Raw genomic sequence first — 15,774 nt, 5'->3', positions numbered from 1 at the left:
ACCATCATTACCAAAAAAACTTTGGGACATTAGTGGGCCTATGACTTGAACAGAGAGCCTGTTTAACAAAGTGAGTATGTGATCAACAAATACATGCAACGCGACAAACATGGTCTACTTGACACTTCTGCATAAGGCCATGTCACATTATACAACTTTACCAGCCATCTTTAGTCATAGCCTTCATCTAGATAATCTTTGCAGCTTGGAGGCAATCTTCTGTGTAGGCCTGCCTGGTATGTGTGGCATGCTCAGCAACTCACTCCGACTAGTCTGCGATTCACTCCAACAAAATGAAATAAGTTCGATTTTGTCTTTAGCTGTAGAGGTGGGCCTGTCATGAAGCATGCTACTGGCTGTCAAACAGGGTGAGCACAATTGTGCTGGAAAGTGGACACTTTTTGAGACTTCTTAGAGTAAAACTATTTGATGAGATCTTCCCAGGCTTCATTCAATTATCTGGAACCTCTTTAAGAATGAATACATACAGGTACTGGCATTGATAGCATTATCTACTATGAACTATTGTTACACACTTCGGAAGACATGCTTTGTCATGAATACCAACAATAACCTGAACCATTTTGGACAGTGGTGCGTTGGGAGATCAGGTATTTAATTGTGCGTTTCTGTGTTTCCACTTCTAATAGCAAGTTTATCCATGAACTTTTCTTTTTAAATGAGAGGTACTACTCATAAGGTAGAAGAGTATGTCTAGGAGACTGTTCTGCAACCTTTATTTTAATGTTTGTGTTGCAACTTTTGAGCTTGTGCATGAAAAATGCAGTACATAAAAATAAAATTTAGCTCAATTCCAAATTTAAAATTAATGAAGCTAAAAATACTAATGAGTGATTTACCTTGAAAAACGTGAATAAAAATAGTCTATTGAGAATTAATACCAAGTAAGAATTAACAACAAATCTGTATAAACCAATGGCAATTCACTTCATAGATAAAACGTAAATAAAACATGCGTTTCTACAATAGGTGTGCTACAAGAGGAAAATCACTAATATAACATGGGACAACATATTAAAAAAAAAAGAAAAGCCAGAATTAACATCCAGGAACTTTTATGCAACCATTTCAATTTCCTAGGTCAAGAAACAGCATGATGTTTTGGGAATCCACTGTCATGCAATGTGTGTGACAATGCTGTAAAATAAGTACTCTAAACATACAAAAGGCCCAGATAACCTTTTTACAACCTGCTCATATTCATGAGAGTAAAGCAAGTTTGAGAAACATGATAATAAATGTGTCTAATAACTAGTCTGAATTTTATCTTGCAAAACATTTTTTATAATGTTTAAGTGCCTGTGCAAAAGCTATTCATGTAGCAAATTTCTTGATAAGGTGCTGATATTTTGGTACTTCTAAAAAAAAAAAGATCATAAATCTATTAAGTCAGTTCTCCAGTAAAATAAGTTGGCACATAAGGGTTTGTCAGCAATTGAAAAAGTCAACATGATAAATGAAAACTGAAATAAGAGTTAGGCTAGAACTGAAAATGGAAGGATATGTTCTTACTTGAAACCATATTCTCTACTACACCTTTAGATATTAAGAAGTACTGTAAATCAGAGTCTTGTCTTTCACTTTTAGGAAAGGCACTAAAGGCGCTATTTCATTTCGTCGCTCAGAATATCTAAAATGAAACTTTCACTTGTGTGAAAAAATCTTTAAAATTGTTTAAAATTCAGCATTCAGTGCTACTCTATTATAATGGCATGGCTTCAATCAAATAGCTTAAGGGAGAACTCCACCCAAATATTACATACATTTATTTGTTACTTCCCCATGTACTTTGTACTGCTGGCCAAGGACTTCTAAAATCATGTTTTCAAATAGAAGAGAAAGAAAAGTTTTAGATTAGATAAACTTTATTAATCCCAAGGGGAAATTTAGATGCATACAGCAGCAGAGACATTTATATAAAAAAAATAAAAACAATCGCTAAGTAAATAAATAACTAAAAATCAACTTATCACATACATCACATGAAAGCATTTTTTGAGGGCAGCTGGCAGGAAAGACTCCCAGAGGTGATTCTTATTACACTGTGGCTAATAGAGAGCGCCTCCTCATGGGGATGGAGGGGGATTTTCATGATGGATTCCACTTTAGCCATTATCATCTTTTGCACAACAGCTTCCAGTATGTTGAAGCTAGTTCCAACACTGTGCTTCTTTTGAGCTCAGGTTGATTCCACAGGAGGCCGCAGTGTAGAATAACACACTGGCTACTATGGATTGGTAGAACATTTCCAGCAGCAAGACAAAACAGTTTTCAGGAGACCTTTTGGTTTGAAGTCATGCCTCTCCCAGAAAGTCATTGGTCAAGAGTCCTGCCTTCAATTCCATAAGTCACTCTCACGTGTCTGTAGGTTAGATAATAAACTTCCTTCTCACCATTCTGCATGAAAACATGAAATTAAAAATCTCCTCAGCCACTACTACAAAGTACGTGGGGCTAGGTAACAAAAAAAATCATTTTAGGGGAGTATTCCTTTAAGGTTGCCTGCAGTGTTACTCGAAGTTAAATAATTAAATAGCATGTGCATTTGGACTGACACAAAAACAGTGCTCAGTTATTTAACATAACAGCTGCAATGTGAATTTTCAGTTAAGATGCCACACCCAGAGCTTTCTGCTATTTTTTTCAATGGTACTGCAACAATTTTATAACCTGAAGAAAAGGGGAAAAAAAGTATGACGGTACAGGCGTAGTTGACAGGTGACTTGTAAAGAGCATGCACCAGGCTGCCAAACCTTAAACTATTTCTTTATTCAGTACTTTTACAATGCATGAAATCTTCCACTGCTTTACAGTAGTTAAATGACAATATTAACTTAATATTAAAACATTTCTTCATATGTGCTTTTATAAGAGGTATTGTTTTACCCAACTAGAAGCACGTTCACTTAATTTGTACTTTTAATAAATCTGAAAAATACTGTGTATTGTATAGGAAAAACACAAGAGATGAGAAAATACAACCCCGAATCAGAAAAAGTTGGAATGAGTTGGAAAACACAAATAAGAAAAACAAAATTAAAAAACATTGATTCTTAAATGTATTTTTTCAGAATGAAGTGAAGGCCTGAAATGCAGGAATGGATGTATATTAACAAATAAAATGAAGTTGACAAGACAAAACACGAAATATACTGAGTTCACATTGTCTGTAATGAAATCAAAGTACATTTTTTTTTATTTGCATTTTCCATAACGCCCGATTTGGGGTTGTACATTAAATTAAAATTATGGTGCAAATTTGCTCTATTTAGGCCTAAAATGGCAGGTAAAGGCAACCATTTAAGCAAATAAGAAAAGGACTAAGAAGCATATCACTCCACTTACACAATGCAAATGGAATATATAAAATTACACATCACTGGTAGAAATAATATCAATAAATTATACTTTTCCAGAGTTATTTGCCTTTTAAAAATATTTCTTTTGCAATCTTGTAAGGCTAAAGACAGAAAGGGATATTTTAGATAGAACAAATAGCACTTTCACAGTTAAAGACTTCCAACTTTTTCAGTTACAATGCCTGAATGAATAACTCAAACTATGGGAACACATCATTTTACACTTTGTCTACAACAGTTTGGTTTATAAAAAATACAATGTGGTGTCTAATGCTTTTTATCGTATGTGTCACTCTACAAACAGTTTGAGCAGAAATCTAGTCATGCAGAAACCAGTACAACCAGTACCATGAAGAATCCATATTAGTACCTTCTTATCAATTAAACCGACTGTATACATACAGGTTTATCACAACTTCACTCAAGTATTCCAGGTTTAATCCTTGTCTATCACAGTGGTCCCCAATATGGGATAAACTTAAACCTACTCAAGAGGAAAATTTGCTAAAGCTAAAAATTACAATTGGCTCCAAAAGAGGATACGCAACTTGCTCTTTCGACTGCACCACGAACATCCAAAACAAGGTGAATAGCAAGAACAATTGATTGACGTGTTCTCCATGACTGTGCATTTTGTTTACATCATTAATGACTTATGTGCGGTTTTTTATTTGTACTTAAAAATGTAAAAAAAATCTCAAATTTCCCCTTGCCGATCGTTTCATTATGGTAGAAGTATAAAGTCAAAGTACTGAACAAAACAGGGTGGGGGAAATTTACTATTGAAAAGCTTCCACTGAGTAAGCAGAGCAAAAAAAGGTTGGGAATCATTAATCTATCACAAATTTTAAATGTATGTAAGAACAATTTTTTTGCATCCAACAGCTTTCCCATAAACAAAACCTTATGCAAAATACCCCAAAAGCCCCTAAAACACACCATGCTAAACAGTGTTTTTTTATTTAACATTTGACTTTTTAGTTGTTTACAGAAACATTAAGTAGAAAATTACACAGAAAAATGTGAAATGTTAAAACAATATCAGCAAATGCAATCCATCTGCTGTGACTACTTAAAATATCACTACATTTTTTGTGCTACACTCATCTTTGCAAACTCAGATTACCAAACATTTGATGCAACTTATGATAAACATCATCAAGCCTCCATCTCCCTCATGTATTTTGGATGTGCCACAAATTGGGATGCTCTTGGTATGTCAAGCATTCTGGAATTGCCTGTAGCTTTCTTTGGAGATTAAATTAACTAAAGTTAATTGTACAACTTCAGCTTTGCTACAATTTAAGGCTCTGATCACCAACTTTACAAATGATTGCATCATTTTATATGTTAATTTCACCTCACTTTCTTAAATTGAAATGGGATGAGGATTAAAGAGAACCATAAGGTGGTTGAAATTGTGTTCCATTTTCTTTCAATTTTTAAAATACAGCGCCTGTCCTGGCGTTTTATAATGGAAGCCATGGGGCATAGCTGGAAAATGAAACTTGAGCTTGCACACACTAACTCAAGGACCATTCCAGATTTTACTACATTTATGTTAAAGCAGGTTTTTGTTTTGGTGTATTAATTCCTGTATTTTGTTGCTAATCATTACATGCACAAAAACCGTCCCGCTACTGGGTCCATACGTAGACAGGTACTCTACGTTTATTGATTCTTTAAATTTTGAGGTAAATCTTACCTGAAATAACAGAATCCTTACAACAAACCAATCCAGGGGAGAAAAATGCTGCCGACTCTATTGTATCAGTGAGAAAATCCAAGTAGCTGCAAACCAAACTGTCCCAAAGTGTCATAATCTTTTCAGTAGAACATCGCCGTTAGAGTTTTATCAGTCTCAGCTGCCATTAAGAGGCTGATGGAAGATGAACCATGTTGAGATGAGATCTATAATATGGTAATGCCCTTGAGAATTAAGTATAATCAATATTAGCATGACAGTGGTCAAGAGAGACATTGTAGCAGGTGGTGAACTGGAAACACACACACATATATAAACCTTGAGGGGTCTTTTAGAGGAGTGAGATTTAAAATCTCCAATAAATAATTTACAAATTAATAAATTATTTAGCAGAAGTCTGAGCTTGTAGTTCAGCCCAAACATTTACAACAGACTAAGTCAGCAGCAGAGCTATGTGATGTCATTTCAAACCATCAACGGTGTGATGCCACAGCCTTGGGCTTTAAGGGAATGGGGCCTTAGCTGGAGAGATGCTTGTGGATTTTGAATAAGTAGCCGCTTTGCCCATAGTGTCTACACTTCAATGGAGAGTTTTAGCTCAGGACACAGCTGTATTGCTGTCTCACAGATTTCTGCAACTCAGCACATGTAGTGGTGTTCAATAATGTTATTGTGATAATTCAAAAGATAATTCATTGCAAGTTCTTTTAAAATCACTACAAAGCACGGTGCTGTTTTGGCACAAAACTAAAATTAGATCCACCTTATCATAAAATGGACTTGAATAAATGTCTACCACCACAAAAAGGGAAGTAATTAATTACTTTTATCCATTTAAACACTGCGTCTTCAGTTGTTCACTTACTACTTTCTTCTGAACAGGAATATTACTGGGTATACGTACTACAAAAAAAAAAAAAAAGTCATACTTGTGTTTAATTGTGCCTTGGCTATAATACATATTTTGCCTTTTATTATCAAGCACACAAATGATGTTCCACAAAAAGTACATAAAGCTAAGTGCTAAATGGTATGCCGAGCTGAAATATACAGCGTGCATGCAAGAGGACAGACACTGGCTTTATACGAGGGGAAGTCAAAAAGTAAAGGAATTTTTTTAATTTCTCTTTTCAGAGTTTGGTAACACTGCTCGTATCCAGCACTGAATGAGTGTAGTCGCCAATACTTCTATACAACGTGTAACTCTTATTCCACCGTTATTCGTTGGAGTGTAGCAGACCGTTAAACAAGACAGCTCCATTGTCGATTTGCACCAAGGAGGAAATGAGGGCAGTGATTCGCTTTTTGTTTGCGGAAGGTGTTAAACCTGCGGACATTATTCGTCGAATGCAAGCACAGTATGGTGACAACTGTTTATCGCGAAGCAAGATCTACGAATAGATAGAGAGCTTCAAAGAGGGAAGAACTTGGGAAGAACAAGGAAGAAGCGCTAAGGGGAAGAAGATTTGCAAGTGATGAAGAAGTCATTGATGCGGTGCAAAATTGGTTGCAGATGCAACCGAAAAACTTTTTTTCCCCCGACGGAATCAAAAAACTTGTGAAACATTGGGAAAAGTGCATTGAAGTCCAGGGATGTTATGTAGAAAAATAAGATATGTTTCACATTTCCATCATTAGAATAAATGCCCCATTTCTCAAATGTCCCTTTACTTTTTGACTTCCCCTAGTATAAAAAAAAAATGTAAGGTGCTTCTTTATAATTCTCCAGGTTTATTTCAGATTTATAATCTTGTGTACACAGTACAATTATATTATCTTAAACTGGAAAGAAATTATTGGCAGTACTCTTATTTAGTCAGTGCCTTATTCCTCCTCCCAATGTGTTATTAATTTTACATGACAGGGACAGGATGGAGCACCTGTATATGATATAGAAGTAATCAGGATAAGAATGACTTTGTCTCCTTGAAAATTCAAACAGTGGGTACCGGCCAACTTTAAGCACTGCCGACAAGACCAAAGAAGCATCACCACGCCACCACAAACATACAAAAACTCACACTCTTCCAATTCAAACTTTCTGTGTGATGCAATGATCAATCTGTCTTCCCTCAACTAACAGCATACTCCTGCTACGTGTAGCAAAGCATAGGAATCTCATGCACCCCAAGCCTGCCTGTGATCTTCTGAGGTATCCGATATTAAAAAATAAATAAAAAATTGAGAGCTGCAGTTTTGGCACAAATGTTTGCAGCAAACACACAATGTCTGTTTACACTGATGACGTATCTAGCCGATTAGTAATGGATGCTATTATCGACCATTGGCTAGACCCTAGTTAGCAGCCGGAGTAACAAAGTCTGAATTGAACAAAGTACTTTGTTAAAATCAAAGTTTGTGAGTGGGCCCTGGGGTTAACTGGCAGCCTATGGCTGTTTCTTGCTTTATTCCTAACGCTGTCATGATAGGCCATGGACACATGTCTGAGGATAATATGCATATTTTACTTGACAGTTCTTTATGAAAAATACAGCAGAGAACGAAAGAATGTCTGCAGACATGCACTTCTTTACCTTTATTCTTCACAGGATAAAATGTAAATTTACAGGTGCCGGTCATAAAATTAGAATATCATGACAAAGTTGATTTATTTCAGTAATTCTATTCAAAAAGTGAAACTTGTACAGTATATTAGATTCATTCATTACACACAGACTGATGTATTTCAAATGTTTATTTCTTTTAATTTTGATGATTATAACTGACAAGTAATGAAAGTCCCAAATTCAGTATCTCGAAAAATTAGAATATTGTGAAAAGGTTCAATATTGAAGACACCTGCTGCCACACTCTAATCAGCTAATTAACTCAAAACACCTGCAAAAGCCTTTCAATGGTCTCTCTGTCTAGTTCTGTAGGCTACACAATCATGGGGAAGACTGCTGACTTGACAGTTGTCCAAAAGACGACCATTGACACCTTACACAAGGGGGGCAAGACACAAAAGGTCATTGCTAAAGAGGCTGGCTGTTCACAGAGCTCTGTGTTCAAGCACATTAATAGAGAGGCAAAGGGAAGGACAAGATGTGGTAGAAAAAAAGTGTACAAGCAATAGGGATAACCACACCCTGGAGAGGATTGTGAAACAAAACCCATTCAAAACTGTGGGTGAGATTCACAAAGAGTGGACTGCAGCTGGAATCAGTGCTTCAAGAACCACCACACACAGACGTATGCAAGACATGGGTTTCAGCTGTCACATTCCTTGTGTCAAGCCACTCTTGAACAAGAGACAGCGTCAGAAGCGTCTCGACTGGACTGCTGCTGTGTCTTCCAAAATAATTATGTTCTCTGATGAAAGTAAATTTTGCATCTCCTTTGGAAATCAAGGTCCCGGAGTCTGGAGGAAGAGAGGAGAGGCACAGAATCCATGTTGCTTGAGGTCCAGTGTAACGTTTTCACAGTCAGTGATGGTTTGGGGTGCCATGTCATCTGCTGGTGTTGGTCCATTGTGTTTTCTGAGGTCCAAGGTCAACGCAGCCGTCTACCAGGAAATTTTAGAGGACTTCATGCTTCCTGCTTCCTACAGGACCTGGCACCTGCACAAAGTGCCAAAACTACCAGTACCTGGTTTAAGGACCATGGTATCCTTGTTCTTGATTGGCCAGCAAACTTGCCTGACCATAACCCAATAGAAAATCTATGGGGTATTGTGAAGAGAAAGATGCAATACACCACACCCAACAATTCAGAAGAGCTGAAGGCCACTATCAGAGCAACATGGGCTCTCATAACACCTGAGCAGTGCCACAGACTGATCGACTCCATGCCACGCCGCATTGCTGCAGTAATCCAGGCCAAAGGAGCCCCAACTAAATATTGAGTGCTGTACATGCTCATACTTTTCATGTTCATAACCTTCAGTTGGCCAACATTTCTAAAAATCCTTTTTTGCATTGGTCTTAATTTATATTCTAATTTTCCAAGATACTGAATTTGGGACTTTCATTAGTTGTCAGTTATAATCATCAAAATTAAAAGAAATAAACATTTGAAATACATCAGTCTGTGCGTAATGAAGGAATCTAATATACAAGTTTCACTTCTTGAATGGAATTACTGAAATAAATCAAAACTTAGTCATGATATTCTAATTTTATGACCAGCACCTGTAAAGCTGATCTGGGCTTACTGCTACTAGTTAAAGTGGGCAGATAAGCCAAAAATACATAATATGATATAATTTAAAAATTTCGATGGTTTCAGTAGATACCATTATAGTATAAGAGATTAAAGGTTATTTCCATGCTGAAAAGGAAAGAAAGTTAAAAGGCACATTTTGGCCATTTACCCTTCATAAGGCCTACCTGAATATATAATAGTTTTTGAGAAAACTTTTATAAAACATTACTGATTAATTGTGAACAGAAACAATCCTAGTATCCATCAAAATGCTTCTTAATATTCTGCTTTTCATATACTGTATGTAGATTCAACTGCAGGTATTCACGTCATGAAATGATAAAAGTGTAGCTTCTCTATCTGTTTTGCCCACTAGTTTACACTGCTGCTGCTAAACAAACAAAGCACAAGACTCAGCTTCTTCCTTTTCTGTCACCCTGTTTACATAAATTCATCAATCACGCTGACCTGCACAGTACTGTGGGTAACATTCTCTACAGGGGTATGCTCACTTATTACGAATAATTCACAAACAAAACAGATACCTTTAAGACACTAAAACACCAACACTGACATTTTCTGCTTCCTTTCAAATACACATACATTTGTTATTTAAAGTTTTGTGATTTAAGTTGTTAATTTTTTTGCCAGTTTCCCCCCTCATTTTTAGCATATCAGTAAAACGGTTTTCTCAAAATCCATATCAGAAGAATAATAATTTCTTCTACTAGACCTGATGGAGCATCCCCACTACTAGCTACAAGCAAATTTCCAAGAGATCAAAAACATTTATACATACAGATAGAGACAGAGATGGATAGATATATATATATATACATATACACACATACATACACACACACACATCTTTGTTTTATTAATTTTATTGCAATCCATACAAATCAATGCAGTTTTTATTTATATATATATATATATATATATATATATATATATATATATATATATATATATATATATATATATATATATATATATATATATATATATATATATATATATATATCTATATCTATATCTCTATATCTATATCTATACTAATAAAAGACAAAGCCCTCACTGACTGACTGACTCATCACTAATTCTCCAACTTCCCGTGTTGGTAAAAGGCTGAAATTTGGCAGGCTCATTCCTTGAGGCTTACTTACAAAAGTTAGGCTGGATGCGTCCCGCATCATCACGCCTCCCACGTAATTGAGTGCCTGCTCACATAAGGCCGTCCATCAGCAGCAATCCAACAGACACGCTGCCGCTAAATATTCGCGGGTGAAGGACTGTGCTTATGCAAACGAAGATGAGATGGTCAGGGATAGAATAGTGTTTGGCACAAACTCAGTGAAAGTGTGAGAGAAACTTTTTTTACGTTTATAGACACGCTGCCACTAAATATTCACAGGCAAATCCACAACTTAATGCCAGGAATGCCTGTTGAACATCTTAGATTCACGAGTACCGATTTGGGTAGTGACCACTTCGATGAATGAAACCTGTTATCTTTACAACGGTTGACAACAAAGATGAGAAGGTCAGGGATAGACTAGACAAACCTGGAATGTAACTTGAACACAACACATCCTCCAAATACGAACCTGATTGAAACAAATCATGATAATCAAATCCTTGATGACAGCAACACTCACAAAACAAATACATTAACAATCATGTTACGGTATTTTTAAAATGTTTCCTTTTTCATAACTTCTTTAACACCTACTTCTCCGCTGCAAAGCGCGGGTATTTTGCTTATGTTTATTTATTTATTTTTTTTATATATATATATATATATATATATATATATATATATATATATATATATATATATATATATATATATATATATATATACACATACACACACATATACATATACTAGCAAATGCATACAAATATATAAAAGTGCTACAAAAATAAAAAAACCAAGACAGCATATACATTTCAAAAGGCAGTTCTTGCAAAATTAAGCTAAACAGCAGACCCGTCAGGCTCAGAAAGTAAAAATTGTAAACTGCACTGATGGGCACATAATGGAGGGAAAACAAATTGAGAAAATACTGAAGCAAAGAGCTTAAGTAGTTGACACTGTGCCCTAAACATTCTTTTCTACAATAGATAAAATTTCTTAGATGCAACATATTGTAGTCACCCCTCATTTTAACTTGAATAGCAAACCCATCTAAAAGATGTCTGTCACTAAATGCACTTTGTATTGAACCATTTTTTAAATTAGTTTAGCAGATCAGCGGAGGCACTGCTGATTAATGTTACATCGCATCCACATGCTTACCCAGAAGCAAAGATAAAATAAATGCACATCTCTACACACTACCCATAAAACAGGGTTTAAAACTGTTGCTGCATTTAACTCTGTAATGCAGCAGTCATATAAATACACTCTGACTTCTTCCTCCTTGAATGAGTGAAATCTGTATTCTGTGTTTGTGTATGCAGTAAAACACAAACAAAAAAAATGCATATTTACTTAAATGTCAATTAAAAATACATTTTATTAACATTTTTCTTAACAATACATTGGTTCCCTTAAATAGTGGACATTTCTGTCCCTCTAAAGCAATAAGAACTACATTCATTTTTACTAAAATGTGACTGGCTCTTCAACGAAGTACTAATAGAGTGCACGAGTACATTAAATCATACTTGGAATACTGGATGAATGTTTTTGGTGCAAACAATGTCTGTCAAAAGAAGGCAACCGTTTAAATTTAGTATGTTTTAATACTTTTTGCGTCTGTGCCTGTAAACCAGCATTTACGGGACCTTGTTGTCAATCTCAAATACTGACCTGGTATTACTCTGGCCTACTTCTATTTACAGAAGTGTTTCACTGAGTAAATATATTTTGAGAACTTTTCTTTGCCTCAGTATATGCAAAAAATATTTCAGCCATCCTACTGAAAAATGTTTTTGGCTTCAGTCTATTTTAATATGTTCTTAAAATGGATGTCATATACAAGTACAATAAAGGTACACAGGTGGATACTACAAAAGAAGTCCAATACAAATCTTGCAGGTTCACTCCACAACGCATTGGATTCTGAAATATTTACAGCTACAGGAGCTGTCACAACCAATGAAATAAAACTGTGATATTAAATGCAATGTTTCTTTTACTAAGCATCACATTTCTTAAAAAAAAAAAAAATCTACATCGATCTACTCTGTCCTTAAAGGATTTCTCCAATAGTGCACTGGATCACACAGGTGGTTTACAGCAAATCAAACTAGTAGTACTTCTGGAATAAAGTGGGACGATGAAACTTTTTTCACGTTGTCATTATGGGGTGTTGTGTATAGAATTCTGAGGAAAAAAATTAATTTAATTCATTTTGGAATAAGGCTGTAACATAAAATGTGGAAAAACTGATGCGCTGTGAATGCTGTCTGGCTGCACTGTACATTAACCAATGCAAGAGGGCTCAACGGATCATTCGGATATGGACTACATTTCATTTGATTCTGGAGAGTGCAGCAAATGTATTGAATATTTCATATTTGTACATCAAATACATTTTCTTATATATCATCCACAAAGTATCGAAATGGGTTGGTTTTCTAAACCTCTCAACAACTCCTGAGAAGAGCCTTACCAGTTTTGTGCAAATTATGATTCAAACTTAACATTAGATTAACAATAACATAGAAAACAACACACACACAGGAGGTTTGCGCAAAATCACATATGACTATAATACTGTATAGCACTCACATTACTTCTTATTAAAATAAACACCCACATGATGTTGGGTTAAAGTCTTCAATCAAGATGCAACTGCAACTTTTAAACATATGTTAATTACCTTTGTATTATTTAGATTCAGGTATAGGTCATTTTCTCATCCAGTGTCAGCATTGGTGGTGCACAATTACAAATTATTCCAGGTCCTTCTAAAGTTGAGAAATTCTTTGTTGCGGTTCCTAAGACAAAAAAGTATCACAGGATTAATGCCATACATGCAAAATCGTGTAAAATGCTATACAGTGAGGGATGCCTGTATATACTATGGAAAGGTAATATACATGTTATTTTTATTCAGTCTCCACCTTTGTTTCCATTTGTGACCTTGAAAATGTTACTTAAGCTGTCGTGTCAGACCTTGTAGTCTAAAAACAAACTTTAAAGTTATTCCACTAAAGATCCTTAGAATGGCATTTGAAAAGGATCTGTATAAAATATTGTTGAAAATGTCTGTGGTATTCCCATTGGTGACCAATGTTTATTAGTGAAATTCAAAGCACATTTGTTGGATTCACCAACAACCTTTCTCAATTACATTTTCCATTAAAATTCATTGTGTGGCCAGCTTAGACTTTCATTTCTCAGCACACCATGACTCTACGAGAGGTCACTGTGACCTTATAGAACTGTTGCAGTCATGTTAGATGGGGCTGACATTACCCAATCTGCACTATCTGCCTGATTTGTGTTGCATATGTGCAGAACTTTCATGCATACATACTTCTAAGTGTACTCCACTTGGCACTTTATGTTGCTAATATCTAATTTATGCATGTGTGAATAATTTCATTGTACAGTGGGTACGGAAAGTATTCAGACCCCCTTCAATTTTTCACTCTTTGTTATATTGCAGCCATTTGCTAAAATCATTTATTTTTTTTCCTCATTAATGTACACTCAGCACCCCATATTGACAGACAAAAAAACAATTTTTGAAATTGTTGCAGATTAAAAAAGAAAAATTTCACATGGTCCTAAGTATTCACTTGTCCAATACAGTCCCCGCAGTGAAGCATGGCGGTGGTAGCATCATGCTGTGGGGGTGTTTTTCAGCTGCAAGGACAGGATGACTGGTTGCAATCGAGGGAAAGATGAATGCGGCCAAGTACAGGGATATCCTGGACAAAAACCTTCTCCAGAGTGCTAAGGACCTCAGACTGGGCCGAATGTCTTCCAACAAGACAATGACCCTAAGCACACAGCTAAAATAACGAAGGAGTGGCTTCACAACAACTCTGTGACTGTTCTTGAATGGCCCAGCCAGAGCCCTGACTTAAACCCAATGGAGCATCTCTGGAGAGACCTAAAAATGGCTGTCCACCAACGTTTACCATCCAACCTGACAGAACTGGAGAGGATCTGCAAGGAGGAATGGCAGAGGATCCCCAAATCCAGGTGTGAAAAACTTGTTGCATCTTTCCCAAGAAGACTCATGGCTGTATTAGCTCAAAAGGGTGCTTCTACTAAATATTGAGCAAAGGGTCTGAATACATACTTAGGACCATGTGATATTTCAGTTTTTCTTTTTTAATAAATCTGCAACAATTTCAAAAATTCTTTTTTTTTTGTCTGTCAATATGGGGTGCTGTGTGTACATTAATGAGGGAAAAAATTGAAATGATTTTAGCAAATGGCTGCAATATAACAAAGAGTGAAAAATTGAAGGGGGTCTGAATACTTTCCGTACCCACTTTATATTGTGTCTCTAGATAGATACTTCACTGCTGGATTAATCATATTATGCTCCTTGCTATGTAGCTTAACTGTTTAAGGGGGCACCTTTTTCACTACTGCACCACTAAACACGCATGCAATGGAATAAATACGCTAGTGGAAGTATTCAACAGTGAAAATGGACAGAGAACATTTTGAAACTGAAGCTGTAGCAGACGATAAAATTGAACATGACGACACAGAACTTTTGCCAAAAAAAGGAGCCGTGTCTGTTATCTGGAGATACTGGTTTTAAAAGGTCGGATGTGAACCATTATGCTCAAATGTGTGAATACTGTTTCTATATTACTGGATAATACTGCAAGCCAAATTGTACTTGTTTTATTTTTTCAATACTGTGTAATGTACCTGGGTACTGTGTAATAGTGTGACGACATGTTGACTTTATTCTCAACATTTCTACTTTAATCTCAATGCTTATGATGAGAATAATGTCGACATGTTGACTTTATTCTCGTAATTAGTCATTAAAGTAGAACATCAACTAAACTTCATCTTAAAATGAATATTTAATTTACTAGATTTTCTCAAACCTGATCAGTTATGTAGCACATTCAATGCTTTGTGTTAAGTGTTCCACGAGCTGACTTTGTCTTGCACTAAGATGAGGCATAGGCAGCGATCACCACACAGAATTTCATGATATTCCTGCTCCCTGAACATTTAGAATGCTAAGATTAATTCTTTATATCATTTTCATGATGAAATGCATTAAAGTATGTATTAATCACGTGGGGGCACAGTTGTGTGGAGGTTGCACTGCTGCCTCACAGCAAGGGGGTCCTGGGTATTCCCTGCCTTGAATTTTAATGTTTTTCTGGTGGGTTTACTCGGCGTGCTTCAGTTTCCTTTCAAAGTCATGTAGGATGTGGGGTTTTGTTATGCTACACGGTGAGGCAGAAAGGACGGACGTCTTTGAAATGGCTAGAACTCACCACTAGCTGGAGTGATAGATGTGCGGTAGTCTTAGCATTTTTTTTATTTTCTTTTTAGTTGAAGCCATGGAGCCGTCGACGATAGAACGCCGCGTTTTTGCATAC

The 15,774-nt window shown here is 35.9% G+C and overlaps 1 protein-coding gene across 1 annotated transcript in view; it reads right to left on the bottom strand.

Moving 5' to 3' along the window:
- The window catches only part of smad1 (SMAD family member 1), a 132,863-nt gene that overhangs the window by 92,857 nt on the left and 24,232 nt on the right, over positions 1 to 15,774 (bottom strand). The window contains exon 2 of the mRNA XM_039750206.1: positions 13,062 to 13,179. The gene's annotated coding sequence lies outside the window, so the exon portion shown is untranslated. The remainder of the gene's footprint in view (positions 1 to 13,061; positions 13,180 to 15,774) is intronic.

The sequence above is a fragment of the Polypterus senegalus genome, chromosome 4 (assembly GCF_016835505.1).
Source record: "Polypterus senegalus isolate Bchr_013 chromosome 4, ASM1683550v1, whole genome shotgun sequence".
Lineage (NCBI taxonomy): Eukaryota > Metazoa > Chordata > Cladistia > Polypteriformes > Polypteridae > Polypterus > Polypterus senegalus.
The sequence above is the reverse complement of the archived record's forward strand: the minus strand, read 5'-3'. Positions and strand labels throughout refer to the sequence as shown.